Raw genomic sequence first — 23,332 nt, forward strand, 5'->3', positions numbered from 1 at the left:
TCTATAAGGTCACCCCTCAGTCTCCCACGCTCCAGGGAAAACAGCCCCAGCCTGTTCAGCCTCTCCCTGTAGCTCAGATCCTCCAACCCTGGCAACATCCTTGTAAATCTTTTCTGAACCTTTCAAGTTTCACAACATCTTTCCAATAGGAAGGAGACCAGAATTGCACCCAATATTCCAATAGTGGCCTAACCAATGTCCTGTACAGCCGCAACATGACCTCCCAACTCCTGTACTCAATACTCTGACCAATAAAGGAAAGCATACCAACCACCTTTTTCACTATCCTATCTACCTGCGACTCCACTTTCAAGGAGCTATGAACCTGCACTCCAAGGTCTCTTTGTTCAGCAACACTCCCCAGGACCTTACCATTAAGTGTATAAGTCCTGCCCTGATTTGCTTTCCCAAAATGCAGCACATCGCATTTATCTGAATTAAACTCCATCTGCCACTTCTCAGCCCATTGGCCCATCTGGTCCAGATCCTGCTGTAATCTGAGGGAACCCCCGGTGAATATAATCCTAAATAATCCAGCCTCCCTCCATCACCACAACATCCTCCCTCAGGTAATACTCCAGGTGTGCTCTCCCCAAGGCCCTGTACCATTTATATTCCCACCAAAGCTCTGCATGTTCCTTTATTGCTGTGTTTTATGGTTCTGTGATAATATCAGAACTACAATTCCCAGCAGCCTCTCTGCCCGGGACGCAGCCGCGCTGAGGGCAATGGGCGAGGCAGGGCCGCGCTCGCCCCCTGGCGGTTGTCTCCGGTGCTGCAGGCGGGTCCGGTGCCGGGGCTGGCGCCGGTGGGCGGGGCCAGGGCCGGTGGGCGGGGCTGGCGCCGGGCCGCGCTCCCCACCCTGGCGGTTGTCTCCGGAGCTGCAGACGGGGGCCGGGGCCGGTGGGCGGTGCCGGTGCCGGTAGGCGGGGCTGGCGCCGGTCCGCGGTCCACCCCTGGCGGTTGTCTCCGGAGCTGCAGACGGGGTTGGTGGTGCCGGTGGGCGGGGCTGGTGCCGGTGGGCGGGGCTGGCGACGGGCCGCGCTCCCCCCCCGGCGGTTGTCTCCGGAGCTGCAGACAGGGCCGGTGATGGTGGGCGGGACTGGCGCCGGGCCGCGCTCACCCCCTGGCGGTTGTCTCCGGTGCCGGTGGGCGGGGCCGGGGCCGGTGGGCGGGGCTGGCGCCGGCCAGCGCTCCCCCTCCGGCGGTTGTCTCCGGAGCTGCGAGCGGGGCCGGGGCCGTTGCCGGTGGGCGGGGCCGGTGCCAGTGGGCGGGGCCGGCGCCGGGCCGCGCTCCCCCCCTTGCGGTTTGTCTCCGGAGGTACAGGCGGGGCCGGTGCCGGTGGGCGGGGCCGGTGCCGGTGGGCGGGGCCGGTGTCAGTGGGCGGGGCTGGCGCCGGGCCTCGCTCCCCCCGGCGGTTGTCTCCGGGACTGCAGGCGGGGCTGGCGCCGGTGGGCGCGGCCGGTGCCGCTGGGCGGGGCCGGCGCCGGGCCGCGCTCCCCCCCTGGCGGTTGTCTCCGGGGCTGCAGGCGGGGCCGGTGCCGGTGGGCGGGACTGGCGCCGGGCTGCGCTCCCCCCCTGGCGGTTGTCTCCGGTGCTGCAGGCGGGGCCGGGGCCGTTGGGCGGGGCTGGCGCCGTTGGGCGGGGCTGGCGCCGTTGGGCGGGACTGGCGCCGGGCCGCGCTCCCACCCTGGCGGCTGTCTCCGGGACTGCAGGCGGGGCCGGTGCCGGTGGGCGGGGCCGGTGCCGGTGGGCGGGGCTGGCGCCGGGCCGCGCTCCCCCCCTGGCGGTTGTCTCCGGTGCTGCAGGCGGGGCCGGGGCCGGTGGGCGGGGCTGGCGCCGTTGGGCGGGGCTGGCGCCGGGCCGCGCTCCCCCCCCTGGCGGTTGTCTCCGGGACTGCAGGCGGGGCCGGTGCCGGTGGGCGGGGCTGGCGCCGGTGGGCGGGTCTGGCGCCGGGCCGCGCTCTCCCCCTGGCGGTTGTCTCCGGGGCCGGTGGGCGAGGCCGGCGCCGGTGGGCGGGGCTGGCGCCGGGCCGCGCTCACCCCCTGGCGGTTGTCTCCGGGGCTGCAGGCGGGGCCTGTGTCGGTGGGCGGGGCCAGTGCCGGTGGGCGGGGCTGGCGCCGGGCCGCGCTCACCCCTGGCGGTTGTCTCCGGGGCCGGTGGGCGGGGCCGGCGCCGGGCCGCGCTCCCCCCTGGCGGTTGTCTCCGGTGCCGGTGGGCGGGGCCGGTGCCGGGGGCGTGGCCGGCGCCGGTGGGCGGGGCTGGCGCCGGGCCGCGCTCCCCCCGGCGGTTGTCTCCGGTGCCGGTGGGCGGGGCCGGTGCCGGGGGCGGGGCTGGCGCCGATGGGCGGGGCTGGCGCCGGGCCGCGCTCCCCCCCTGGCGGTTGTCTCCGGGGCTGCAGGCGGGGCCGGGCGCTGCAGTGCGGAGAAAAGGCGAGGATGGGGAGAGTGGGCGGCTGAGGGAGAGGAGGCGGCGGCGGGGAACCGGGCACCGGGGAGCGGGGGCCGGGCAGCGGCGAGGCCGGGGACCGGGTCGGGGCAGCGGGAGCGGCCCGGGAGGAGGACCCGGTGGTAAGTGCGGCCTCGGGCCTAGGGGCCTGAACATTCAGACCCTCCCCACCCCCCTCAGAACCGGGCCCCTGGGGGTGGGGGCATCTCTGTCACCCCCCCCCACCCTCCCCTCACGAGGGGGGGGCTCACAGGGGGGTAGTGTCCTCTGGGACAGGGGGACGGGGGTAGTGTCCTCTGGGACAGTGCGACGGGAGGGTAGTGTCCTCTGGGACAGGGGGACGGGGGTAGTGTCCTCTGGGACAGTGCGACGGGAGGGTAGTGTCCTCTGGGACAGGGGGACGGGGGTAGTGTCCTCTGGGACAGTGCGACGGGAGGGTAGTGTCCTCTGGGACAGGGGGACGGGGGTAGTGTCCTCTGGGACAGGGGGACGGGGGTAGTGTCCTCTGGGACAGTGCGACGGGAGGGTAGTGTCCTCTGGGACAGGGGGACGGGAGGGTATTGCCCTGCGGGACGGGGGGTGTGGGGTGTTGCCCTGTGGGACGGGGGGTGTGGGGTATTGCCCTGTGGGACAGGGGGACGGGGTAGTGTCCTCTGGGACAGGGGGACGGGGGTAGTGTCCTCTGGGACAGTGCGACGGGAGGGTAGTGTCCTCTGGGACAGGGGGACGGGAGGGTATTGCCCTGCGGGACGGGGGTGTGGGGTGTTGCCCTGTGGGACGGGGGGTGTGGGGTGTTGCCCTGTGGGACGGGGGTGTGGGGTGTTGGAATATGGGACGGAGGGTGTGGGGTGTTGCCCTGTGGGACGGGGGTGTGGGGTATTGCTCTGTGGGACGGGGGTGTGGGGTAGTGCCCTGTGGGACGGGGGTGTGGGGTGTTGGAATGTGGGACGGGGGTGTGGGGTATTGGACTGTGGGACGGGGGGTGTGGGTAGTGCCCTGTGGGACGGGGGTGTGGGGTATTGGACAGTGGGAGAGGGGTGTGGGGTAGTGCCCTGTGGGACAGGGGGTGTGGGGTGTTGCCCTGTGGGACAGGGGGTGTGGGGTGTTGCCCTGTGGGACGGGGGTGTGGGGTATTGGACTGTGGGACGGGGGGTGTGGGTAGTGCCCTGTGGGACGGGGGTGTGGGGTATTGCACTGTGGGACGGGGGTGTGGGGTATTGCTCTGTGGGACGGGGGTGTGGGGTAGTGCCCTGTGGGACGGGGGTGTGGGGTGTTGGAATGTGGGACGGGGGTGTGGGGTATTGGACTGTGGGACGGGGGGTGTGGGTAGTGCCCTGTGGGACGGGGGTGTGGGGTGTTGCCCTGTGGGACAGGGGGTGTGGGGTGTTGCCCTGTGGGACGGGGGGTGTGGGGTGTTGCCCTGTGGGACGGGGGTGTGGGGTAGTGCCCTGTAGGACGGGGGTGTGGGGTGTTGCCCTGTGGGACGGGGGGGTGTGGGGTGTTGCCCTGTGGGACGGGGGTGTGGGGTGTTGCCCTGTGGGACGGGGGTGTGGGGTATTGGACTGTGGGACGGGGGGTGTGGGGTGTTGCCCTGTGGGACAGGGGGTGTGGGGTATTGGACTGTGGGACGGGGGTGGGGGGTGGGGTATTGCCCTGTGGGACGGGAGCGTGGGGTGTTTCCCGGTGGGACGGGGGTGTGGGGTATTGCCCTGTGGGACAGGGGGGGTGGGGTGTTGCCCTGTGGGACGGGGGTGTGGGGTATTGGACAGTGGGACGGGGGGTGTGGGGTAGTGCCCTGTCGGACGGGGATGTGGGGTATTGCCCTGTGGGACGTGGGTGTGGGGTACGGAATGTGGGACGGGGGTGTGGGATATTGGAATGTGGGACGTGGGTGTGGGGTATTGGACTGTGGGACGGGGGTGTGGGGTATTGGACTGTGGGACGGGGGTGTGGGGTATTGGAATATGGGACGGGGGTGTGGGGTACGGAATGTGGGACGGGGGTGTGGGATATTGGAATGTGGGACGTGGGTGTGGGATATTGCCCTGTGGGACGTGGGTGTGGGGTATTGGAATGTGGGACGGGGGGTGTGGGGTATTGGAATGTGGGACGGGGGGTGTGGGATATTGCCCTGTGGGACGTGGGTGTGGGGTATTGGAATGTGGGACGGGGGGTGTGGGGTATTGGAATGTGGGACGGGGGGTGTGGGGTATTGGAATGTGGGACGGGGGTGTGGGGTATTGGAATGTGGGACGGGGGTGTGGGGTATTGGAATATGGGACGGGGTGGGGTGTTGGAATATGGGACGGAGGGTGTGGGGTATTGCCCTGTGGGACGGGGGTGTGGGGTATTGCCCTGTGGGACGGGGGTGTGGGGTGTTGCCCTGTGGGACGGGGGCGTGGGGTGTTGCCCGGTGGGACGGGGGTGTGGGGTATTGGACAGTGGGACGGGGGTGTGGGGTATTGGACTGTGGGACCGGGGTGTGGGGTATTGGAATGTGGGACGGGGGTGTGGGGTATTGGACTGTGGGACGGGGGGTGTGGGTAGTGCCCTGTGGGACGGGGGTGTGGGGTATTGCTCTGTGGGACGGGGGTGTGGGGTAGTGCCCTGTGGGACGGGGGTGTGGGGTATTGCTCTGTGGGACGGGGGTGTGGGGTAGTGCCCTGTGGGACGGGGGTGTGGGGTATTGGAATGTGGGACGGGGGTGTGGGTATTGGAATGTGGGACGGGGGTGTGGGGTATTGGACTGTGGGACGGGGGGTGTGGGTAGTGCCCTGTGGGACGGGGTGTGGGGTATTGGACAGTGGGAGAGGGGTGTGGGGTAGTGCCCTGTGGGACGGGGGTGTGGGGTGTTGCCCTGTGGGACGGGGGTGTGGGGTGTTGCCCTGTGGGACGGGGGGTGTGGGGTGTTGCCCTGTGGGACGGGGGTGTGGGGTAGTGCCCTGTGGGACGGGGGTGTGGGGTAGTGTCCTGTGGGACGGGGGTGTGGGGTATTGGACAGTGGGAGAGGGGTGTGGGGTGTTGCCCTGTGGGACGGGGTGTGGGGTGTTGCCCTGTGGGACGTGGGTGTGGGGTAGTGCCCTGTCGGACGGGGGTGTGGGGTATTGGAATGTGGGACGGGGGGGTGGGGTATTGGAATGTGGGACGGGGGGTGTGGGGTATTGCTCTGTGGGACGGGGGGTGTGGGGTATTGGAATGTGGGACGGGGGGTGTGGGGTATTGCTCTGTGGGACGGGGGGTGTGGGGTATTGGAATGTGGGACGGGGGTGTGGGGTATTTCCCTGTGGGGCGGGGGGTGTGGGGTATTGCCCTGTGGGACGGGGGTGTGGGGTATTGGAATGTGGGACGTGGGTGTGGGGTATTGGAATATGGGACGGGGGGTGTGGGGTATTGCCCTGTGGGACGGGGGGTGTGGGGTATTGCCCTGTGGGACGGGGGTGTGGGGTATTGGACTGTGGGACGGGGGTGTTGGGTATTGGAATATGGGACGGGGGGTGTGGGGTATTGCCCTGTGGGACGGGGGTGTGGGGTATTGGACTGTGGGACGGGGGGTGTGGGGTGTTGCCCTGTGGGACAGGGGGTGTGGGGTGTTGCCCTGTGGGAGAGGGGTGTGGGGTATTGGACTGTGGGACGGGGGTGTGGGGTATTGGACTGTGGGACGGGGGTGTGGGGTATTGGAATATGGGACGGGGGTGTGGGGTATTGCCCTGTGGGACGGGGGTGTGGGGTATTGGACTGTGGGACGGGGGGGGTGGGGTGTTGCCCTGTGGGACAGGGGGTGTGGGGTGTTGCCCTGTGGGAGGGGGGTGTGGGGTATTGGACTGTGGGACGGGGGTGTGGGGTATTGGACTGTGGGACGGGGGTGTGGGGTATTGGACTGTGGGACGGGGGTGTGGGGTATTGGAATATGGGACGGGGGTGTGGGGTATTGCCCTGTGGGACGGGAGCGTGGGGTGTTTCCCGGTGGGACGGGGGGTGTGGGGTGTTTCCCGGTGGGACGGGGGTGTGGGGTATTGCCCTGTGGGACAGGGGGGGTGGGGTGTTGTCCTGTGGGACAGGGGGTGTGGGGTATTGCCCTGTGGGGCGGGGGTGTGGGGTATTGGACGGGGGGTGTGGGGTAGTGCCCTGTCGGACGGGGATGTGGGATATTGCCCTGTGGGAGAGGGGTGTGGGGTACGGAATGTGGGACGGGGGTGTGGGGTACGGAATGTGGGACGGGGTGTGGGGTATTGGAATGTGGGGCGGGGGGTGTGGGGTATTGGAATGTGGGGCGGGGGTGTGGGGTATTGGACTGTGGGACGGGGGTGTGGGGTATTGGAATGTGGGACGGGGGTGTGGGGTATTGCTCTGTGGGACGGGGGTGTGGGGTATTGGAATGTGGGACGGGGGTGTGGGGTATTGGAATGTGGGGCGGGGGTGTGGGGTATTGGACTGTGGGACGGGGGTGTGGGGTATTGGAATGTGGGACGGGGGTGTGGGGTATTGGAATATGGGACGGGGGTGTGGGGTGTTGCCCTGTGGGACGGGGGGTGTGGGGTATTGGAATATGGGACGGAGGGTGTGGGGTATTGCCCTGTGGGACGGGGGTGTGGGGTGTTGCCCTGTGGGACGGGGGCGTGGGGTGTAGCCCGGTGGGACGGGGGTGTGGGGTATTGGACAGTGGGACGGGGGTGTGGGGTATTGGACTGTGGGACCGGGGTGTGGGGTATTGGAATGTGGGACGGGGGTGTGGGGTATTGGACTGTGGGACAGGGGGTGTGGGTAGTGCCCTGTGGGACGGGGGTGTGGGTTATTGCTCTGTGGGACGGGGGTGTGGGGTATTGCTCTGTGGGACGGGGTGTGGGGTAGTGCCCTGTGGGACGGGGGTGTGGGGTATTGCTCTGTGGGACGGGGGTGTGGGGTAGTGCCCTGTGGGACGGGGGTGTGGGGTATTGGAATGTGGGACGGGGGGGTGGGGTATTGGACTGTGGGACGGGGGGTGTGGGTAGTGCCCTGTGGGACGGGGGTGTGGGGTATTGGACAGTGGGAGAGGGGTGTGGGGTAGTGCCCTGTGGGACGGGGGTGTGGGGTGTTGCCCTGTGGGACAGGGGGTGTGGGGTGTTGCCCTGTGGGACGGGGGGTGTGGGGTGTTGCCCTGTGGGACGGGGGTGTGGGGTAGTGTCCTGTGGGACGGGGGGTGTGGGGTAGTGTCCTGTGGGACGGGGGTGTGGGGTATTGGACAGTGGGAGAGGGGTGTGGGGTGTTGCCCTGTGGGACGGGGGTGTGGGATATTGCCCTGTGGGACGGGGGGTGTGGGGTGTTGCCCTGTGGGACGGGGGTGTGGGGTGTTGCCCTGTGGGACGTGGGTGTGGGGTAGTGCCCTGTCGGACGGGGGTGTGGGGTATTGGAATGTGGGACGGGGGGTGTGGGGTATTGCTCTGTGGGACGGGGGTGTGGGGTATTGGAATGTGGGACGGGGGGTGTGGGGTATTGCTCTGTGGGACGGGGGTGTGGGGTATTGGAATGTGGGACGGGGGTGTGGGGTATTTCCCTGTGGGGCGGGGGGTGTGGGGTATTGCCCTGTGGGACGGGGGCGTGGGGTGTTGCCCGGTGGGACGGGGGTGTGGGGTATTGGACAGTGGGACGGGGGTGTGGGGTATTGGACTGTGGGACCGGGGTGTGGGGTATTGGAATGTGGGACGGGGGTGTGGGGTATTGGACTGTGGGACGGGGGTGTGGGTAGTGCCCTGTGGGACGGGGGTGTGGGGTATTGCTCTGTGGGACGGGGGTGTGGGGTATTGCTCTGTGGGACGGGGGTGTGGGGTAGTGCCCTGTGGGACGGGGGTGTGGGGTATTGCTCTGTGGGACGGGGGTGTGGGGTAGTGCCCTGTGGGACGGGGGTGTGGGGTATTGGAATGTGGGACGGGGGTGTGGGGTATTGGACTGTGGGACGGGGGGTGTGGGTAGTGCCCTGTGGGACGGGGGTGTGGGGTATTGGACAGTGGGAGAGGGGTGTGGGGTGTTGCCCTGTGGGACAGGGGGTGTGGGGTGTTGCCCTGTGGGACAGGGGGTGTGGGGTGTTGCCCTGTGGGACGGGGGGTGTGGGGTGTTGCCCTGTGGGACGGGGGTGTGGGGTAGTGCCCTGTGGGACAGGGGGTGTGGGGTGTTGCCCTGTGGGACGGGGGGTGTGGGGTGTTGCCCTGTGGGACGGGGGTGTGGGGTAGTGCCCTGTGGGACGGGGGTGTGGGGTAGTGCCCTGTGGGACGGGGGTGTGGGGTATTGGACTGTGGGACGGGGGTGTTGGGTATTGGAATATGGGACGGGGGGTGTGGGGTATTGCCCTGTGGGACGGGGGTGTGGGGTATTGGACTGTGGGACGGGGGTGTGGGGTGTTGCCCTGTGGGACAGGGGGTGTGGGGTGTTGCCCTGTGGGAGAGGGGTGTGGGGTATTGGACTGTGGGACGGGGGTGTGGGGTGTTTCCCGGTGGGACGGGGGTGTGGGGTATTGCCCTGTGGGACAGGGGGGGTGGGGTGTTGTCCTGTGGGACAGGGGGTGTGGGGTATTGCCCTGTGGGACGAGGGTGTGGGGTATTGGACAGTGGGACGGGGGGTGTGGGGTAGTGCCCTGTCGGACGGGGATGTGGGGTATTGCCCTGTGGGACGTGGGTGTGGGGTACGGAATGTGGGACGGGGGTGTGGGGTATTGGAATGTGGGACGGGGGTGTGGGGTATTGGAATGTGGGACGGGGGTGTGGGGTATTGGAATGTGGGACGGGGGGTGTGGGGTATTGGAATGTGGGACGGGGGGTGGGGTATTGGAATGTGGGGCGGGGGTGTGGGGTATTGCCCTGTGGGACGGGGGGTGTGGGGTATTGGAATGTGGGACGGGGGTGTGGGGTACGGAATGTGGGACGTGGGGTGTGGGGTATTGGAATGTGGGACGGGGGTGTGGGGTATTGGAATGTGGGACGGGGGGTGTGGGGTATTGGAATGTGGGACGGGGGTGTGGGGTATTGGAATGTGGGACGGGGGTGTGGGGTATTGGAATGTGGGACGGGGGGTGTGGGGTATTGGAATGTGGGACGGGGGTGTGGGGTATTGGAATGTGGGACGGGGGTGTGGGGTATTGGAATGTGGGACGGGGGGTGTGGGGTATTGGAATGTGGGGCGGGGGTGTGGGGTATTGCCCTGTGGGACGGGGGTGTGGGGTATTGGAATGTGGGACGGGGGTGTGGGGTATTGGACTGTGGGACGGGGGTGTGGGGTATTGGAATATGGGACGGGGGGTGTGGGGTATTGCCCTGTGGGACGGGGGTGTGGGGTATTGGAATATGGGACGGAGGGTGTGGGGTATTGCCCTGTGGGACGGGGGTGTGGGGTGTTGCCCTGTGGGACGGGGGCGTGGGGTGTTGCCCGGTGGGACGGGGGTGTGGGGTATTGGACAGTGGGACGGGGGTGTGGGGTATTGGACTGTGGGACCGGGGTGTGGGGTATTGGAATGTGGGACGGGGGTGTGGGGTATTGGACTGTGGGACGGGGGGTGTGGGTAGTGCCCTGTGGGACGGGGGTGTGGGGTATTGCCCTGTGGGACGGGGGTGTGGGGTATTGCTCTGTGGGACGGGGTGTGGGGTAGTGCCCTGTGGGACGGGGGTGTGGGGTATTGCTCTGTGGGACGGGGGTGTGGGGTAGTGCCCTGTGGGACGGGGGTGTGGGGTATTGGAATGTGGGACGGGGGTGTGGGGTATTGGACTGTGGGACGGGGTGTGTGGGTAGTGCCCTGTGGGACGGGGGTGTGGGGTATTGGACAGTGGGAGAGGGGTGTGGGGTAGTGCCCTGTGGGACGGGGTGTGGGGTGTTGCCCTGTGGGACAGGGGGTGTGGGGTGTTGCCCTGTGGGACGGGGGGTGTGGGGTGTTGCCCTGTGGGACGGGGGTGTGGGGTAGTGTCCTGTGGGACGGGGGTGTGGGGTAGTGTCCTGTGGGACGGGGGTGTGGGGTATTGGACAGTGGGAGAGGGGTGTGGGGTGTTGCCCTGTGGGACGGGGGTGTGGGATATTGCCCTGTGGGACGGGGGGTGTGGGGTGTTGCCCTGTGGGACGGGGGTGTGGGGTGTTGCCCTGTGGGACGTGGGTGTGGGGTATTGGAATGTGGGACGGGGGGTGTGGGGTATTGCTCTGTGGGACGGGGGTGTGGGGTATTGGAATGTGGGACGGGGGGTGTGGGGTATTGCTCTGTGGGACGGGGGGTGTGGGGTATTGGAATGTGGGACGGGGGGTGTGGGGTATTGGAATGTGGGACGGGGGTGTGGGGTATTTCCCTGTGGGGCGGGGGGTGTGGGGTATTGCCCTGTGGGACGGGGGTGTGGGGTATTGCCCTGTGGGACGGGGGTGTGGGGTATTGTCCTGTGGGACAGGGGGTATGGGGTGTTGCCCTGTGGGACGGGCGTGTGGGGTGTTGCCCTGTGGGACGGGGGTGTGGGGTATTGGACTGTGGGACGGGGGTGTTGGGTATTGGAATATGGGACGGGGGGTGTGGGGTATTGCCCTGTGGGACGGGGGTGTGGGGTATTGGACTGTGGGACGGGGGGTGTGGGGTGTTGCCCTGTGGGACAGGGGGTGTGGGGTGTTGCCCTGTGGGACGGTGGTGTGGGGTATTGCCCTGTGGGAGAGGGGTGTGGGGTATTGGACTGTGGGACTGGGGTGTGGGGTATTGCCCTGTGGGAGAGGGTGTGGGGTGTTGCCCTGTGGGAGAGGGGTGTGGGGTATTGGAATGTGGGACGGGGGTGTGGGGTATTGGACTGTGGGACGGGGGTGTGGGGTATTGGACTGTGGGACGGGGGTGTGGGGTATTGGACTGTGGGACGGGGGTGTGGGGTATTGGACTGTGGGACGGGGGTGTGGGGTATTGGACTGTGGGACGGGGGTGTGGGGTATTGGAATATGGGACGGGGGTGTGGGGTATTGCCCAGTGGGACGGGAGCGTGGGGTGTTTCCCGGTGGGACGGGGGGTGTGGGGTGTTTCCCGGTGGGACAGGGGGTGTGGGGTATTGCCCTGTGGGACAGGGGGTGTGGGGTATTGCCCTGTGGGACGGGGGTGTGGGGTATTGGACAGTGGGACGGGGGGTGTGGGGTAGTGCCCTGTCGGACGGGGATGTGGGGTATTGCCCTGTGGGACGTGGGTGTGGGGTACGGAATGTGGGACGGGGGTGTGGGGTATTGCCCTGTGGGACGTGGGTGTGGGGTACGGAATGTGGGACGGGGGTGTGGGGTGTTGCCCTGTGGGACGGGGGTGTGGGGTGTTGCCCTGTGGGACGGGGGTGTGGGGTGTTGCCCTGTGGGACGTGGGTGTGGGGTGTTGCCCTGTGGGACGTGGGTGTGGGGTATTGGACTGTGGGACGGGGGTGTGGGGTATTGGAATATGGGACGGGGGTGTGGGGTGTTGCCCTGTGGGACGGGGGTGTGGGGTATTGGACTGTGGGACGGGGGTGTGGGATATTGGAATATGGGACGGGGGTGTGGGGTATTGCCCGGTGGGACGGGGGGTGTGGGGTGTTTCCCGGTGGGACGGGGGGTGTGGGGTGTTTCCCTGTGGGACGGGGGTGTGGGGTATTGCCCTGTGGGACAGGGGGGGTGGGGTGTTGTCCTGTGGGACAGGGGGTGTGGGGTGTTGCCCTGTGGGGCGGGGGTGTGGGGTATTGCCCTGTGGGACAGGGGGTGTGGGGTATTGGACAGTGGGACGGGGGGTGTGGGGTAGTGCCCTGTCGGACGGGGATGTGGGGTAGTGCCCAGTGGGACGGGGGTGTGGGGTATTGCCCTGTGGGACGTGGGTGTGGGGTACGGAATGTGGGACGGGGGTGTGGGGTATTGCCCTGTGGGACGTGGGTGTGGGGTACGGAATGTGGGACGGGGGTGTGGGGTGTTGCCCTGTGGGACGGGGGGTGTGGGGTGTTGCCCTGTGGGTCGGGGGTGTGGGGTAGTGCCCTGTCGGACGGGGGTGTGGGGTATTGCCCTGTGGGAGAGGGGTGTGGGGTATTGCCCTGTGGGAGAGGGGTGTGGGGTATTGCCCTGTGGGACGGGGGTGTGGGGTATTGCCCTGTGGGACGGGGGGTGTGGGGTATTGCCCTGTGGGACAGGGGTGTGGGGTATTGCCCTGTGGGACAGGGGGTGTGGGGTGTTGCCCTGTGGGACGGGGGGTGTGGGGTATTGCCCTGTGGGACGGGGGTGTGGGGTATTGCCCTGTGGGACAGGGGGTGTGGGGTGTTGCCCTGTGGGACGGGGGTGTGGGGTATTGTCCTGTGGGACAGGGGGTGTGGGGTATTGCCCTGTGGGACGGGGGTGTGGGGTATTGCCCTGTGGGACAGGGGTGTGGGGTATTGCCCTGTGGGACGGGGGTGTGGGGTATTGCCCTGTGGGAGAGGGATGTGGGGTATTGCCCTGTGGGAGAGGGGTGTGGGGAATTGGAATGTGGGACGGGGGTGTGGGGTATTGCCCTGTGGGACGGGGGTGTGGGATATTGCCCTGTGGGACGGGGGTGTGGGGTGTTGCCCTGTGGGAGAGGGGTGTGGGGTATTGCCCTGTGGGAGAGGGGTGTGGGGTATTGGACTGTGGGACTGGGGTGTGGGGTATTGCCCTGTGGGAGAGGGGTGTGGGGTATTGGAATGTGGGACGGGGGTGTGGGGTATTGCCCTGTGGGACGGGGGTGTGGGTTATTGGAATGTGGGACGGGGGTGTGGGATATTGCCCTGTGGGACGGGGGTGTGGGGTGTTTCCCGGTGGGACGGGGGGGTGGGGTGTTTCCCGGTTGGACGGGGGTGTGGGGTATTGTCCTGTGTGACGGGGAAGTGGGGTGTTCCCCTGTGGGAGAGGGTGTGGGGTATTGCCCTGTGGGAGGGGGGTGTGGGGTATTGCCCTGTGGGAGAGGGGTGTGGGGTATTGGACTGTGGGACGGGGGTGTGGGGTATTGCCCTGTGGGACGGGGGTGTGGGGTATTGGAATGTGGGACGGGGGTGTGGGATATTGCCCTATGCGACGGGGTTGTGGGGTATTGCCCTGTGGGATGTGGGTGTGGGGTATTTCCCTGTGGGTCAGGGGTGTGGGGTATTGCCCTCTGGGACAGGGGGTGTGGGCAGTTGCCCCTGTGGGACGGGGGTGTGGGGTATTGCCCTGTGGGACGGGGGTGTGGGGTGTTGCCCTGTGGGACAGGGGGTGTGGGGTGTTGCCCTGTGGGACGGGGGTGTGGGGTATTGCCCTGTGGGACGGAGGGTGTGGGGTGTTGCCCTGTGGGACAGGGGGTGTGGGGTGTTGGAATATGGGACGGGGGTGTGGGGTATTGCCCTGTGGGACGGGGGTGTGGGGTAGTGCCCTGTGGGACGGGGGTGTGGGGTATTGTCCTTTGGGACGGGGGTGTGGGGTATTGCCCTGTGGGACGTGGGTGTGGGGTATTGCCCTGTGGGACGTGGGTGTGGGGTGTTGGAATATGGGACGGGGGTGTGGGGTGTTGCCCTGTGGGACGGGGGTGTGGGGTATTGCCCTGTGGGACGGGGGTGTGGGGTATTGGAATATGGGACGGGGGGTGTGGGGTATTGGAATATGGGACGGGAGTGTGGGGTATTGCCCTGTGGGACGGGGGTGTGGGGTAGTGCCCTGTGGGACGGGGGGTGTGGGGTATTGCCCTGTGGGACGGGGGTGTGGGGTAGTGCCCTGTGGGACGGGGGGTGTGGGGTATTGCCCTGTGGGACGTGGGTGTGGGGTGTTGCCCTGTGGGACGGGGGTGTGGGGTGTTGCCCTGTGGGACGGGGGTGTGGGGTATTGCCCTGTGGGACGTGGGTGTGGGGTGTTGCCCTGTGGGACGTGGGTGTGGGGTGTTGCCCTGTGGGACGGGGGTGTGGGGTATTGCCCTGTGGGACGGGGGGTGTGGGGTAGTGCCCTGTGGGACGGGGGTGTGGGGTGTTGTCCTTTGGGACAGGGGGTGTGGGGTAGTGCCCTGTGGGACGGAGGGTGTAGGGTAGTGCCCTGTGGGTCGGGGGTGTGGGGTGTTGCCCTGTGGGACGGGGGTGTGGGGTGTTGCCCTGTGGGACGGAGGGTGTGGGGTGTTGCCCTGTGGGTCGGGGGTGTGGGGTACTGCCCTGTGGGACGGGGGTGTGGGGTATTGTCCTTTGGGACAGGGGGTGTGGGGTATTGTCCTTTGGGACAGGGGGTGTGGGGTATTGCCCTGTGGGTCGGGGGTGTGGGGTAGTGCCCTGTGGGTCGGGGGCGGTGGGGTGTTGCCCTGTGGGTCGGGGGCGGTGGGGTGTTGCCCTGTGGGTCGGGGGTGTGGGGTATTGCCATGTGGGACGGAGGGTGTGGGGTAGTGCCCTGTGGGACGGAGGGTGTGGGGTAGTGCCCTGTGGGACGGGGGGTGTGGGGTGTTGCCCTGTGGGCCGGGGGTGTGGGGTATTGCCCTGTGGGACGGAGGGTGTGGGGTAGTGCCCTGTGGGACGGAGGGTGTGGGGTAGTGCCCTGTGGGACGGGGGGTGTGGGGTGTTGCCCTGTGGGTCGGGGGTGTGGGGTATTGCCCTGTGGGTCGGGGGTGTGGGGTATTGCCCTGTGGGACGGGGGTGTGGGGTATTGCCCTGTGGGACGGGGGTGTGGGGTATTGGAATGTGGGACGGGGGTGTGGGATATTGCCCTATGCGACGGGGTTGTGGGGTATTGCCCTGTGGGATGTGGGTGTGGGGTATTTCCTTGTGGGTCAGGGGTGTGGGGTATTTCCCTGTGGGACAGGGGGTGTGGGCAGTTGCCCCTGTGGGACGGGGGTGTGGGGTATTGCCCTGTGGGACGGGGGGTGTGGGGTGTTGCCCTGTGGGACGGGGGGTGTGGGGTGTTGCCCTGTGGGACAGGGGGTGTGGGGTGTTGGAATATGGGAGGGGGTGTGGGGTGTTGCCCTGTGGGACGGGGGTGTGGGGTGTTGCCCTGTGGGAGGGGGTGTGGGGTGTTGGACTGTGGGACGGGGGTGTGGGGTGTTGCCCTGTGGGAGGGGGTGTGGGGTGTTGGACTGTGGGACGGGGGGTGTTGGGTATTGGACTGTGGGACGGGGGTGTGGGGTAGTGCCCTGTGGGACGGGGGGTGTGGGGTATTGGACTGTGGGACGGGGGTGTGGGGTATTGCCCTGTGGGACGGGGGTGTGGGGTAGTGCCCTGTGGGTCGGGGGTGTGGGGTATTGCCCTGTGGGACAGGGGTGTGGGGTAGTGCCCTGTGGGACGGAGGGTGTGGGGTATTGCCCTGTGGGACGGGGGTGTGGGGTAGTGCCCTGTGGGTCGGGGGTGTGGGGTACGGAATGTGGGACGGGGGTGTGGGATATTGCCCTGTGGGACGTGGGTGTGGGGTGTTGCCCTGTGGGACGGGGGTGTGGGGTATTGGAATATGGGACGGGGGTGTGGGGTATTGCCCTGTGGGACGGGGTTGTGTGGTGTTGCCCTGTGGGACGGGGGTGTGGGGTATTGCCCTGTGGGACGGGGGTGTGTGGTGTTGCCCTGTGGGACGGGGGTGTGGGGTATTGGACTGTGGGACGGGGGTGTTGGGTATTGGACTGTGGGACGGGGGTGTAGGGTATTGCCCTGTGGGACGGGGGTGTGGGGTAGTGCCCTGTGGGACGGGGACGTGGGGTATTGCCCTGTGAGACGGGGGTGTGGGGTGTTGCTCTGTGGGACGGGGGGGTGTTGCCCTGTGGGACGTGGGTGTGGAGTATTTCCCTGTGGGACGGGGGTGTGGGGTGTTGCCCTGTGGGACGGGGGGTGTGGGGTGTTGCCCTGTGGGACGGGGGTGGGGGGTGTTGCCCTGTGGGACGGGGGTGTGGGGTAGTGCCCTGTGGGACGGGGGTGTGGGGTACGGAATGTGGGACGGGGGTGTGGGGTATTGCCCTGTGAGACGTGGGTGTGGGGTGTTGCCCTGTGGGACGGGGGGTGTGGGGTGTTGCCCTGTGGGACAGGGGGTGTGGGGTGTTGGAATATGGGACGGGGGTGTGGGGTATTGCCCTGTGGGACGGGGTGTGGGGTGTTGCCCTGTGGGACAGGGGGTGTGGGGTGTTGGAATATGGGACGGGGGTGTGGGGTATTGCCCTGTGGGACGGGGGTGTGGGGTGTTGCCCTGTGGGACGGGGTGGGGTATTGCCCTGTGGGACGGGGGGTGTGGGGTGTTGGAATATGGGACGGGGGTGTGGGGTGTTGCCCTGTGGGTCGGGGGTGTGGGGTGTTGCCCTGTGGGACGGAGGGTGTGGGGTAGTGCCCTGTGGGACGGAGGGTGTGGGGTAGTGCCCTGTGGGACGGAGGGTGTGGGGTAGTGCCCTGTGGGACGGGGGGTGTGGGGTATTGCCCTGTGGGTCGGGGGTGTGGGGTATTGTCCTTTGGGACAGGGGGTGTGGGGTATTGTCCTTTGGGACAGGGGGTGTGGGGTATTGCTCTGTGGGACGGAGGGTGTGGGGTAGTGGCCTGTGGGTCGGGGGGGGTGGGGTGTTGCCCTGTGGGTGGGGGGCGGTGGGGTGTTGCCCTGTGGGTCGGGGGCGTGGGGTATTGCCCTGTGGGACGGGGGTGTGGGGTATTGCCCTGTGGGTCGGGGGTGTGGGGTATTGCCCTGTGGGACGGGGGGTGTGGGGTGTTGCCCTGTGGGACGGGGGTGTGGGGTATTGTCCTGTGTGACGGGGAAGTGGGGTGTTCCCCTGTGGGAGAGGGGTGTGGGGTATTGCCCTGTGGGAGAGGGGTGTGGGCTATTGGACTGTGGGACTGGGGTGTGGGGTATTGGACTGTGGGAGAGGGGTGTGGGGTATTTCCCTGTGGGTCGGGGGTGTGGGGTATTGCCCTGTGGGACAGGGGGTGTGGGGTGTTGGAATATGGGACGGGGGTGTGGGGTATTGCCCTGTGGGACAGGGGGTGTGGGGTATTGCCCTGTGGGACGGGGGGTGTGGGGTGTTGCCCTGTGGGACAGGGGGTGTGGGGTGTTGGAATATGGGACGGGGGTGTGGGGTATTGCCCTGTGGGACAGGGGGTGTGGGGTGTTGGAATATGGGACGGGGGTGTGGGGTGTTGCCCTGTGGGACGGGGGGTGTGGGGTGTTGGAATATGGGACGGGGGTGTGGGGTATTGCCCTGTGGGACGGGGGTGTGGGGTATTGCCCTGTGGGACGGGGGTGTGGGGTATTGCCCTGTGGGACGGGGGGTGTGGGGTGTTGCCCTGTGGGACGGGGGGTGTGGGGTGTTGGAATATGGGACGGGGGTGTGGGGTATTGCCCTGTGGGACGGGGGGTGTGGGGTGTTGCCCTGTGGGACGGGGGTGTGGGGTATTGCCCTGTGGGACGAGGGTGTGGGGTGTTGGACTGTGGGACGGGGGGTGTTGGGTATTGGACTGTGGGACGGGGGTGTGGGGTGTTGCCCTGTGGGACGGGGGTGTGGGGTATTGCCCTGTGGGACGGGGGTGTGGGGTATTGCCCTGTGGGACGTGGGTGTGGGGTATTGCCCTGTGGGACGGGGGGTGTGGGGTATTGCCCTGTGGGACGGGGGTGTGGGGTATTGCCCTGTGGGACGGGGGTGTGGGGTAGTGCCCTGTGGGACGGGGGGTGTGGGGTAGTGCCCTGTGGGTCGGGGGTGTGGGGTACGGAATGTGGGACGGGGGTGTGGGGTGTTGCCCTGTGAGACGTGGGTGTGGGGTGTTGCCCTGTGGGACGGGAGTGTGGGGTGTTGCCCTGTGGGACGGGGGTGTGGCGAACGGAATGTGGGACGGGGGTGTGGGGTATTGGAATGTGGGACGGGGGTGTGGGGTGTTGCCCTGTGGGACGTGGGTGTGGGGTAGTGCCCTGTGGGACGGGGGGTGTGGGGTGTTGCCCTGTGGGACGGGGTGTGGGGTAGTGCCCTGTGGGACGGGGGTGTGGCGAACGGAATGTGGGACGGGGGTGTGGGGTGTTGCCCTGTGGGACGGGGGTGTGGGGTGTTGCCCTGTGGGACGGGGTGTGGGGTATTGCCCTGTGGGACGGGGGTGTGGGGTATTGCCCTATGCGACGGGGTTGTGGGGTATTGCCCTGTGGGATGTGGGTGTGGGGTATTTCCCTGTGGGTCGGGGGTGTGGGGTATTGCCCTCTGGGACAGGGGGTGTGGGGTATTGCCCGATGCGACGGGGGTGTGGGTTATTGCCCTGTTGGGCGTGGGTGTGGGGTATTGCCCTGTGGGACGTGGGTGTGGGGTATTTCCCTGAGGGACTTGGGTGTGGGGTATTTCCCTGTGGGACGTGGGTGTGGGGTATTGCCTTGTGGGACGGGGGTGTGGGGTAGTGCCCTGTGGGTCGGGGGTGTGGGGTACGGAATGTGGGACGGGGGTGTGGGGTATTGCCCTGTGGGACGGGGGGTGTGGGGTAGTGCCCTGTGGGTCGGGGGTGTGGGGTACGGAATGTGGGACGGGGGTGTGGGGTGTTGCCCTGTGAGACGTGGGTGTGGGGTGTTGCCCTGTGGGACGGGAGTGTGGGGTGTTGCCCTGTGGGACGGGGGTGTGGCGAACGGAATGTGGGACGGGGGTGTGGGGTATTGCCCTGTGGGACGGGGGGTGTGGGGTAGTGCCCTGTGGGTCGGGGGTGTGGGGTACGGAATGTGGGACGGGGGTGTGGGGTGTTGCCCTGTGGGACGGGAGTGTGGGGTGTTGCCCTGTGGGACGGGGGTGTGGAGAACGGAATGTGGGACGGGGGTGTGGGGTATTGGAATGTGGGACGGGGGTGTGGGGTGTTGCCCTGTGGGACGGGGGTGTGGGGTATTGCCCTGTGGGACGGGGGTGTGGGGTATTGCCCTATGCGACGGGGTTGTGGGGTATTGCCCTGTGGGATGTGGGTGTGGGGTATTTCCCTGTGGGTCGGGGGTGTGGGGTATTGCCCTCTGGGACAGGGGGTGTGGGGTATTGCCCGATGCGACGGGGGTGTGGGGTATTGCCCTGTTGGGCGTGGGTGTGGGGTATTGCCCTGTGGGACGTGGGTGTGGGGTATTTCCCTGAGGGACTTGGGTGTGGGGTATTTCCCTGTGGGACGGGGGTGTGGGGTATTGCCCTGTGGGACGGGGGTGTGGGGTGTTGTCCTGTGGGACGGGGGTGTGGGGTGTTGCCCTGTGGGAGAGGGGTGTGGGGTGTTGCCCTGTGGGAGAGGGGTGTGGGGTATTGGAATGTGGGACGGGAGGTGTGGGGTGTTGCCCTGTGGGACGGGAGGTGTGGGGTGTTGCCCTGTGGGACGGGGGTGTGGGGTGTTGCCCTGTGGGACTGGGGTGTGGGGTGTTGCCCTGTGGGACTGGGGTGTGGGGTGTTGCCCTGTGGGAGAGGGGTGTGGGGTATTGCCCTGTGGGAGAGGGGTGTGGGGTATTGCCCTGTGGGAGAGGGGTGTGGGGTATTGCCCTGTGGGACGGGGGTGTGGGGTATTGCCCTGTGGGACGGGGGTGTGGGGTATTGCCCTGTGGGAGAGGGGTGTGGGGTATTGCCCTGTGGGACGGGGGTGTGGGGTATTGCCCTGTGGGACGGGGGTGTGGGGTATTGGAATGTGGGACGGGGGTGTGGGGTATTGCCCTGTGGGACGGGGGTGTGGGGTATTGGAATGTGGGAGAGGGGTGTGGGGTTTTGGAATGTGGGAGAGGGGTGTGGGGTTTTGGAATGTGGGACGGGGTTGTGGGGTATTTCCCTGTGGGACGGGGGGTGTGGGGTATTGCCCTGTGGGACGGGGGTGTGGGGTGTTGCCCTGTGGGACGGGGGTGTGGGGTAGTGCCCTGTGGGACGGGGGGTGTGGGGTAGTGCCCTGTGGGACGGGAGTGTGGGGTGTTGCCCTGTGGGACGGGAGTGTGGGGTGTTGCCCTGTGGGACGGGGGTGTGGCGAACGGAATGTGGGACGGGGGTGTGGGGTACGGAATGTGGGACGGGGGTGTGGGGTGTTGCCCTGTGGGACGGGAGTGTGGGGTGTTGCCCTGTGGGACGGGGGTGTGGCGAACGGAATGTGGGACGGGGGTGTGGGGTATTGGAATGTGGGACGGGGGTGTGGGGTGTTGCCCTGTGGGACGGGGTGTGGGGTATTGCCCTGTGGGACGGGGGTGTGGGGTATTGCCCTATGCGACGGGGTTGTGGGGTATTGCCCTGTGGGTCGGGGGTGTGGGGTATTTCCCTGTGGGTCGGGGGTGTGGGGTATTGCCCTCTGGGACAGGGGGTGTGGGGTATTGCCCGATGCGACGGGGGTGTGGGTTATTGCCCTGTTGGGCGTGGGTGTGGGGTATTGCCCTGTGGGACGTGGGTGTGGGGTATTTCCCTGAGGGACTTGGGTGTGGGGTATTTCCCTGTGGGACGTGGGTGTGGGGTATTGCCTTGTGGGACGGGGGTGTGGGGTAGTGCCCTGTGGGTCGGGGGTGTGGGGTACGGAATGTGGGACGGGGGTGTGGGGTATTGCCCTGTGGGACGGGGGGTGTGGGGTAGTGCCCTGTGGGTCGGGGGTGTGGGGTACGGAATGTGGGACGGGGGTGTGGGGTGTTGCCCTGTGAGACGTGGGTGTGGGGTGTTGCCCTGTGGGACGGGAGTGTGGGGTGTTGCCCTGTGGGACGGGGGTGTGGAGAACGGAATGTGGGACGGGGGTGTGGGGTATTGGAATGTGGGACGGGGGTGTGGGGTGTTGCCCTGTGGGACGGGGGTGTGGGGTATTGCCCTGTGGGACGGGGGTGTGGGGTATTGCCCTATGCGACGGGGTTGTGGGGTATTGCCCTGTGGGATGTGGGTGTGGGGTATTTCCCTGTGGGTCGGGGGTGTGGGGTTTTGCCCTCTGGGACAGGGGGTGTGGGGTATTGCCCGATGCGACGGGGGTGTGGGGTATTGCCCTGTTGGGCGTGGGTGTGGGGTATTGCCCTGTGGGACGTGGGTGTGGGGTATTTCCCTGAGGGACTTGGGTGTGGGGTATTTCCCTGTGGGACGGGGGTGTGGGGTATTGCCCTGTGGGACGGGGGTGTGGGGTGTTGTCCTGTGGGACGGGGGTGTGGGGTGTTGCCCTGTGGGAGGGGGGTGTGGGGTGTTGCCCTGTGGGAGAGGGGTGTGGGGTGTTGCCCTGTGGGAGAGGGGTGTGGGGTATTGCCCTGTGGGAGAGGGGTGTGGGGTGTTGCCCTGTGGGAGAGGGGTGTGGGGTATTGCCCTGTGGGAGAGGGGTGTGGGGTGTTGCCCTGTGGGAGAGGGGTGTGGGGTATTGGAATGTGGGACGGAGGTGTGGGGTGTTGCCCTGTGGGACGGGAGGTGTGGGGTGTTGCCCTGTGGGACGGGAGGTGTGGGGTGTTGCCCTGTGGGACGGGGGTGTGGGGTGTTGCCCTGTGGGACTGGGGTGTGGGGTGTTGCCCTGTGGGACTGGGGTGTGGGGTGTTGCCCTGTGGGAGAGGGGTGTGGGGTATTGCCCTGTGGGAGAGGGGTGTGGGGTATTGCCCTGTGGGAGAGGGGTGTGGGGTATTGCCCTGTGGGACGGGGGTGTGGGGTATTGCCCTGTGGGAGAGGGGTGTGGGGTATTGCCCTGTGGGACGGGGGTGTGGGGTATTGCCCTGTGGGACGGGGGTGTGGGGTATTGGAATGTGGGACGGGGGTGTGGGGTATTGCCCTGTGGGACGGGGGTGTGGGGTATTGGAATGTGGGAGAGGGGTGTGGGGTTTTGGAATGTGGGACGGGGTTGTGGGGTATTTCCCTGTGGGACGGGGGTGTGGGGTATTTCCCTGTGGGACGGGGGTGTGGGGTGTTGCCCTGTGGGACGTGGGTGTGGGGTATTGGAATGTGGGACGGGGTGTGGGGTATTGCCCTGTGGGACGGGGTGTGGGGTATTTCCCTGTGGGACGGGGGTGTGGGGTGTTGCCGTGTGGGACGTGGGTGTGGGGTATTGGAATGTGGGACGGGGGTGTGGGGTATTGCCCTGTGGGACGGGGTTGTGGGGTATTTCCCTGTGGGACGGGGGTGTGGGGTATTGGAATATGGGACGGGAGTGTGGGGTATTGGAATATGGGACGGGGGTGTGGGGTGTTGCCCTGTGGGACGGGGGGTGTGGGGTATTGCCCTGTGGGACGGGGGGTGTGGGGTATTGCCCTGTGGGACGTGGGTGTGGGGTGTTGCCCTGTGGGACGGGGGTGTGGGGTGTTGCCCTGTGGGACGTGGGTGTGGGGTGTTGCCCTGTGGGACGGGGGGTGTGGGGTATTGCCCTGTGGGACGGGGGTGTGGGGTGTTGCCCTGTGGGACGGGGGTGTGGGGTATTGCCCTGTGGGACGGGGGTGTGGGGTGTTGCCCTGTGGGACAGGGGTGTGGGGTAGTGCCCTGTGGGACGGGGGTGTGGGGTGTTGCCCTGTGGGACGGGGGTGTGGGGTATTGTCCTTTGGGACAGGGGGTGTGGGGTAGTGCCCTGTGGGACCGAGGGTGTGGGGTAGTGCCCTGTGGGACGGAGGGTGTGGGGTGGTGCCCTGTGGGACGGAGGGTGTGGGGTGTTGCCCTGTGGGTTGGGGGTGTGGGGTGTTGCCCTGTGGGTTGGGGGTGTGGGGTACTGCCCTGTGGGACGGGGGTGTGGGGTACTGTCCTTTGGGACAGGGGGTGTGGGGTATTGTCCTTTGGGACAGGGGGTGTGGGGTAGTGCCCTGTGGGACGGAGGGTGTGGGGTAGTGCCCTGTGGGACGGAGGGTGTGGGGTAGTGCCCTGTGGGTCGGGGGCGGTGGGGTGTTGCCCTGTGGGTCGGGGGCGGTGGGGTGTTGCCCTGTGGGTCGGGGGTGTGGGATAGTGCCCTGTGGGACGGAGGGTGTGGGGTATTGCCCTGTGGGACGGGGGGTGTGGGGTGTTGCCCTGTGGGTCGGGGGTGTGGGGTATTGCCCTGTGGGTCGGGGGTGTGGGGTATTGTCCTTTGGGACAGGGGGTGTGGGGTATTGTCCTTTG

The 23,332-nt window shown here is 67.1% G+C and overlaps 1 long non-coding RNA gene across 1 annotated transcript in view; it reads left to right on the top strand.

The window, feature by feature from the left end:
• The first annotated feature begins 2,498 nt into the window (after positions 1 to 2,498).
• LOC132830262 (uncharacterized) overlaps positions 2,499 to 23,332 on the top strand; it is a 32,882-nt gene continuing 12,048 nt past the window's right edge. Inside the window, exon 1 of the long non-coding RNA XR_009646356.1 lies at positions 2,499 to 2,570. This is a non-coding gene — a long non-coding RNA (uncharacterized LOC132830262). The remainder of the gene's footprint in view (positions 2,571 to 23,332) is intronic.

Source organism: Hemiscyllium ocellatum, chromosome 3 (genome assembly GCF_020745735.1).
Source record: "Hemiscyllium ocellatum isolate sHemOce1 chromosome 3, sHemOce1.pat.X.cur, whole genome shotgun sequence".
NCBI lineage: Eukaryota > Metazoa > Chordata > Chondrichthyes > Orectolobiformes > Hemiscylliidae > Hemiscyllium > Hemiscyllium ocellatum.